This window comes from Carassius auratus, unplaced genomic scaffold (assembly GCF_003368295.1).
Source record: "Carassius auratus strain Wakin unplaced genomic scaffold, ASM336829v1 scaf_tig00062065, whole genome shotgun sequence".
NCBI classification, from domain to species: Eukaryota; Metazoa; Chordata; class Actinopteri; order Cypriniformes; family Cyprinidae; genus Carassius; species Carassius auratus.
Window position 1 is genome coordinate 150 of NW_020527492.1, and position 7,800 is coordinate 7,949.

The window sequence follows — 7,800 nt, forward strand, 5'->3', positions numbered from 1 at the left end:
ACAGAGGAAAACATTTATTAAAAGTGTTGTTCACTGCTTTTCTTTTAGCTAAAAGTGAGGAGTATATTTTTGAAAAAGCCTACACAAATGCATTACTTTGTCAGCAAGTATACAAATTACAATAAAGCCATGGGAGTGTGTGTATATCTGGTTAAAGTACCAGTGCACACTTTTTGCTCTCTGAAACTGCGACTTCCAGCATGCTCCGGTTGGACAGAATCTGTTTCAGCATTCGTGATGAATCCATTTCCAGCAGCATCCCTAATGTTCACACATTCATCAAATCACACACAGTGTGCACATAACACATCTCAAATTCAAACTGAGCAGAGTAACTCACCGGTGATGTCAGCACAGTGGGTGGGGTCTAACTGATGCACAGCATTGAAAAGCGTCTCGCCAATCGATTCCACTTCCTCTCTGTCAGAGCAGTCACTCACATCTGTCCCTCATCACCCTGCCTGAGCCACAAGATAAACACAGCAGTTTCTTCTTGCATGTTTGAAACTCAATATCTTCCCAATACACTGCATCAGATTTACTGAATGAAATCCAAACACTAGCTCAATGCTGCTAATAAAAAAATCCGAAGGCACCTACTCCTGCAAGGTCTTCAGTGCGATTTTAACTTGTTCCTCGAGGAGCGAGTGATCTGACAGCAGCTGAAGCACCGCCTCCTTCTTCTGCTCCAATAACATTCCTGAATATTTGTCATGGCACATTACAATTCCAACAGCCTTTTTGCTTATTTGCTATTGTTTTGTTTTGGCAGTATGTGAGTAAATGTACCTGTTATTTTCTGTGTGTGTCCAGTGCTGTAGAGGTCAACAAGGTCATACAGCTGTTTCACCCACAGAGTCGGAGAACGCAGACGCCGCATCATCAGTTGTGAGACACAGGATCACTAGGAACAGAATACGACAGAAGTTATATTATGTTGCCTGAAATGTGAAAAAGGTTATTGATCTTCAAACATTATGTAACTGTGAGTATCTACACTGTTGCCATGTGGTCTCAAATTGACAAACTGTGTTCATTATTTGCATTTAAGTTCAATTTGGTGAACCCTGTTGTCAGGTGATGTGAGAGCGGAGAGTGCTCTTTCCAGTGCTTTATTTAGCAGACCTTCATCATACAACATCTGAGACACAAACAGAAGCAGGCAACTCCAACAGCATACCTGCAAACATCACACAGCTACAGTTAAACTAGAATCAATACGACAGACAGAAGACAGACAGACAGACAGACAGACAACAGACAGACCGACAAGACAGATAGATGACAGACAGACGACATACAGATGCACAGACAGACAGACAGACAGACAACAGATCGACAGACAGACAAACAGACAGACAACAGACAGATGACAGACCGACAGACATACAACAGACAGAGCAGCAGACAGATAGATGACAGACAGACGACATACAGATGACATACAGATGACAGACCGACAGACAGACAGACAGACAAAAGACAGATGACAGACCGACAAACAGACAAGACAAACATACAGACACACAGACAGACAAACAGACAGACAGATGACAGACAAACAGACAGACCGACAGACAGATGACAGACAGATAGATAGATAGAAAGATATATATATATATATATATATATATATATATATATATATATATATATATATATTATTCTTTCTATATATATACTTATATATATATATAGAGAGAGAGAGAGAGAAGAGAGAGAGAGAGAGGTAGGGTATCACCTGTAAGTTTAGGAGTCATCTCAGTGTATTTAGGATATATCAGATCATATAGTTTCTCTCCAGAGTCTCCAGATCTTCATCATCCTCCATCACTGCAGGCAATGGGTGATGAATTATACTGATTATTTAATCATAACGAATAAATAATACATCTGTGTGTACGCCGCTTTGATTTATATGATCTATCTCCCTCAGTGAGGCTGAATAGGAATCATAATAATGTATTTGCAGCAGACATCCCAGAGCTGGGTTGTTGTGGTAAGAGAACGCATGAAAATGACGTGGAGCACGACAGAAGCGCGTGACGTAATACCAGTTGCACCATTGACGTGAGCTGTGCTGTTCGTCTCCATCCGCGCTGCGCAGAAACATATAGTCCTGTTGAAAATATACATTTGAAGAAAGATTTTTAAATACATTTCCAAATAACTATTTGAGAAAGACCTCTTAAGCATATTTTGGTAATTTACAACAGTCTGAAACAGGAGGTGAATGACTAGTTGACTAATCCTCACAGAGGCGTAAGAAAATACGAAAGCTCCACCGGAACTGGAACTCCTTCCTTTCCCTCGCTCTTCCTCTGCTGAAAAGGTAGCGTGGTCGTCTGTGTTTCTTTTTAACGGTCGATTAAAGGTTTATAACGCACATTTCAGCATTAGACGGGTATATATTTATGTCGAATATGTTATATGCTGCGCATGAACTATAGCATTTGGTGGTAGTGGCCATAAAAAGGATATTTTTTTCTAAAAGATAAAGCTGCTGGTGTTGCTTAGGCGAGGCCTTCAGTGAGTGAGAGACGGGTCAGCACACCGCTAGTGAAGATGAAAATCAGTCTAGAATGAGAAATAAAGTTTGGATTCTCTCACAGTCTATGCTTTACTTATTTTAATAAGTAGGTTTATGTGGTATATGGTAATATGAGGTTCTTCGGGTTGGCGATTAGACATGATTACTGGCACTATTCGTCTGTAACGTTATATGTTATGTATAATAAGATTAATGGAAACGTAAATTAAAAATAGAACGGAGAACAAAAACTAGTAGAGTAATAAAGAAAAAAAGTTTATTAATACTTATGAAATATATTAAAGTGCAGTTCATGGATGTGCATTTGATGTTAAACTGTAATTGAATATGGTCTGTCTATGATAATTGTTATGATATGTATATCAAATGTTATGATATGTATATGATAATTGTTGCTTTGTTTCATGCATTCAGGACCGTCATCATGGCATCACCTCACCTGCAGTGATGGTCATCAGGAACACCTCCAGTTTCCTAATCAAGAGGAACAAGCAGACCTACAGCAACCGTGAGTCACTCCATTCAGCTAGACTGAGGACACTGCTGAGACAGGGCTTTACTGGGTTATTGGATTGGTTGTTTAATTCTTATTAACAGTTAGCTGGTGTTATGTATTTCTTAGTGGTGCATGCAGAAATATCGGTTTAAAAGAAAGAATGCAGGCTTCGATTAAGCTCAGAAATTCAGAATTACTTTCTAGTTGTAAAGGTGCTGTTCATCAGCTGCTGTGTTACTGTAATGAACTGGATGAAGGAATAGGAAAACTGACACTTTTTTGAATATAAGTGCATAAGTATGATTTATTTGCCTGACGCATACCTTTGTTTCCAGTATCAAATGGATGTCATGACCTGTCCGTTTCTACAGATCTGTGTAATTTTATGAACTTATTTCAAGGGACATTAGTTTCCACTGAAATAACCTTGGTAAAAAAAAGTTGTGATGTTATTCAAACTATGGACAGTTATTTATTTAATTTCAGTGTGCTTTTAACCGTTATATGTGACTCTGTCAGAAAATTTTTCAGATCCTCTGGAGCATTGCTGTAGTTATTCCTCTGTATTGCTCATTTGACTGAAAATTGTGCATGTTTTTGTTTCGCTGCATATAAAATAACCGCTGCTTTCTGACCTCAGATATTCTTCCTGTCTTTCAGGAGCCAAATAATCTGAAGGCCAGGAATGCTTTCCGCTTCAATGGTCTCATTCACCGCAAGACCGTTGGCATCGAGCCGGCCGCTGATGGCAAAGGTGTGGTCGTCATCTTGAAGAAACGTTCAGGTGAGTGTGCACTTACAGGTTCAGGGATTCTTCAGGGATTAATCTAGATGTCTGCTCTGAATCTGTTTTTAAACGTCTGCAGGAATTTAGATTTTAAAAGCGTGCTTGTGTTTCAGGTCAGTGTAAACCTGCCACCTCCTACGAGAAGATCACCATCAACAAGAACCTCTCGCACAACTCTCGCCAGCGTGAGGAACATCATCCGCAAAAATAAATACAGGAAGGACCTGCGCATCGGTGAGTTCACACAGCCCAAAAGCCTCTTTTAAACATACATTTTATAGTTTGTTATTTGTAGTAGAACACATTTTTGCTTGTAGGAAATGCTTCTAAACAAGAGGGTTGAAGGCTTCAAAGTGAAAGCATGCTGTTTCCTTAAAATCAACTATGGAGTTATAGTTGAGTTCTGCTCTCTCTGTCTTCCAGGCTGCTCTGAGACGCGTAAGCGCCATCCTGAGGAGTCAGAAGCCTGTGGTTGTGCGAAAGAAGCGCACCAGGGCTCCCAAGAGTTCATAATTATTTGCATATAATAAAGCTTAATAAAGCGCTTCTGTTCAAAGTTTCTTTATTTCCAGGTCTCATTTGTACCAGTCCACACACACACACACACGCACATGCAGTGCATTGAACCTGAATTGTACATGTACAATATAATATATTTTTTTTAACTGTTATTTGACATTCATCAAATTTGGATTTCTTAAAGTTGGCTAAATTTTTCTTGGTTATGCGTTTTATCTAAACTCTGAACTGAATGCAGTTAAATGTTTAATGGATTGAGGTGTTTGTCATACATCTAGATTTAATGGCATGCTTGAGTCAGCTAAAGTATTGTGCCCATTGAACATGATGTTTTATGTAAAAGTTTTTTCTTCTGTGCATTGCAGAGGGACTTTTCACTTAGGTTTTTTTTCTTTACATGAGGGTGTAAGAATCTTGCCTAACCAAATGTATATGTAAAAAGTAGATGTAAATGCATCCTGCAGTTCCTGCTGGTGCTCTTGTTTAACCATTGAGGTCTTAAAGTCTGTAATCAGCAGAAAGCTGAATTCACCTCGAACTGAACGTGCTTTGTTCACTTAATGTTATTCTAAACCTGGCTCCTTAAAACTTGCACAATATATTATTGATAGTGTAATTAACATAAAATCTTCCCCTCTGCTGCAGCTCTCAAATCTCATTTGTTTGGAATATAAAATATGTATAGCACATTTGCTATGGTGTATATAGTGTGGTGACACTGCAGTGCAGGTGTGGAGTTGATCCGGTTGCATCAGTTAGAATCTATGACCATGCTCTAATTCATGAGTTCACCTAATGATTGGATTGATCAGGATAAAGCAGAGCACATCCCTCTCAGATGAGTGTGTCTTCATCCTACAGTTCTGATGTCAGGTGTTATGTTCAGGATGTGTCACTCGCGGCAGTGTGTTGTTTTGTGTGCTGTCCAGCGTTTGAGCTGCAGGACACCATCCACGCTCTGATCAAGGATAAGATCCACCTCCACGACCAGCTGGAGAACCTGACCAGGAGAGCTGCGCCAGCTTCTGTTACAGCACAGCAGTGGTGTGATCTGCTCTGAACCTTGAACATCTTGGATTCTGTCTGTCATCTTCAAGTTAAAGGCAGATTAATGCCAACTTTCACTTATTAAAAAGTTGTGTGATGTGTTTTACTCCAGCTCACACTCATGAACACGATGAGGAACTTCAGCATCACTGGGAGGAATGGTCACAGCACAGCGAGTTTCAAAACAACGTGGAAGTTTGTAGCAATAGCCAACAATACATTGTATGGGTCAAAATGATCAGCGTTCCATAAAGATAATTTGTTTTTGTTTTTTTGTGAATGTGCTGTCACCAATATCAATGATTGACAGATCACAGACACTGACTACTGTTTAAAGTTTGAGGTCACTAAGGTTTTTTGATTGAATGTTTTAAATAGGATACTTTTAACAAGCAAGGATCCTTAAACTGATGTAGAAAATGACATTAAAGACATTTACTTGTTAAATGTTACAAATGATTTCTATTTCAAATTAATACTTTTATAGAACGTTATATTATTAATATAACTTATATAATATGATAGAACTTTAATATTTATCAAAGAATCCTGAATATAAAGCAGCACAACAGTTTAATGTTGATATTATCGGAAATGAGTTGCAAATAAGCATAATTAGAATTATTTCTGAAGAATCATGTGACACTGACTGAAGACTGGAGGAATGAGACTAAAAATTCAGCTTTGATCAGAAAGAAATAGCTTTTAAAATTTCATTTTAAATATATTTAAATAGAAAACCTTTTACAGAATTGTAATATTTATATAGAGTTGTATGTTGTTTTTACTGCTATTTTTGTTCAAATAAATGCAGCCTTGGTAAGAGGCTTCTTATGTTTTTAGATCAAGGTTCTGCTGTTTCAGTTGTAGTAGCAGATAATTTTTGTAAAAGCAATTGTAATTTATTCTATGCAAATATTATGTAATAAAATATCTGTTTTGGATATAGGTGTATATTGAAAAGACATCATAAGCATTTAAAGTCAGAGTGATTATTTATATATAATATATATAATTAATATAATATATATATATATATATATATATATATATAAATATATATTATTTTGATTTTAGTTTTAGTACTTATTTCAGTTAGTGCCTCTAATTCAGTTATCCAAAATGTTTTTAGTTTTACATAAAACTGTCAATTGAGTAGTAATGGATTGAAACGTGTTGTAGGTATCACACCTGAGACTCACCTGCTGTTGGAACATGCTCTCTGTGGACACCACCTCCATGGCTCCGCCCACTCCACCTCAGGACACGTCTCCTTTGTACTGATCACTTTTTTAGTTCTTGCACACATTATTTTGTGAAGAGTAGAACTACAGTGTGAAGTTTATTCAACTATTTGACATCATCCCAGAGCAGGTACATCTAATCCAGTTCGATCAACACTGATTGTAAATCTTGGTAAAGGATAATACAGACTACAGAGTAGTTTATCAGGTCAAAGTTTGAGGCCAGTGCTTGTGTTTTTTTCACCCTAGAACATTCTACATTTCTTGCCAAATAACAAACTTGAAAATATAATGTACTTATAAAGCTTATATTTGTACACGGTAAATTTTTTTTTATTTTTGGAGTATGTACTAATATGTGCCAGTAAAGCAGGTAAACCCGTCTTCAGGTTAAATACTATTAATCTTTGTATGTAGAACAAGGTCAAAAGAGTTTTTTAATGCAGCTATTTTTTTATTCAAATTGCGTGCTGTTGCAACACACCTGGTTGAAGAACTTGTTGAAGTGATCATTTGTATTAAACTCAACAAGCAATCACTGAAATAAACCGTTTGATAATGTTACATGATTTTAATAAAATGGACAAATAAATAGTGTACTATGTGGTATGAAATTGTGTATTTTTTTCTTGGTATGTTATCCTGGGAATTTTAGTTAACATCATGAGAAAAATCTTAGATTTTTAAAAAATGTATGTTCTAATTATTACTAGGCCTATTGATTTATCCACATTGCAGTTCATGATTTATGCTGTTTTACTTGATATGTGCAAGTCTTCTGATTTATTAGCTGCAAAGTAAATACTACAATAATAAAGTGCTGTAGAGGTAAAACGATTGAACTTCTGTGTTTACAATTATGCCAATGCATTAAAACAATATAAGATATACCAATTTTCAGTTTTAAGCAAGATAACAAGGTATTTTATACAGCTAAAAAATTACAGGAAGCAGATAATAATGGACAGAAGCCTTGTGAAAATGCACCCATTCTTACGTTAAAAATAGTGTCCACTGATTCATAATAGGACTATACTATTTTAATATTTAGGCTATCTGATCAGTAAAAACATTTGTAGCTATAGATTTGGTAAATTTTGACATGAATGGATATGAGGCTGTGAGGACTCAAGTAGGCTACAGCGTTCAATGATTT

The 7,800-nt window shown here is 36.7% G+C and overlaps 1 long non-coding RNA gene and 1 pseudogene across 1 annotated transcript; one reads left to right on the forward strand and one right to left on the reverse strand.

Moving 5' to 3' along the window:
• Positions 1 to 238: 238 nt before the first annotated feature.
• Positions 239 to 864, reverse strand: LOC113090755 (uncharacterized). The gene is made up of 4 exons (XR_003287251.1): positions 790 to 864; positions 601 to 700; positions 341 to 461; positions 239 to 261 (listed from the first exon to the last, which is right to left on the reverse strand). It is a non-coding gene; the product is annotated as an uncharacterized LOC113090755 (long non-coding RNA).
• A 2,801-nt stretch (positions 865 to 3,665) lies between these two features.
• LOC113090754 (60S ribosomal protein L28-like) lies at positions 3,666 to 5,413 on the forward strand (annotated as a pseudogene).
• The last annotated feature ends 2,387 nt before the right edge of the window (positions 5,414 to 7,800 follow it).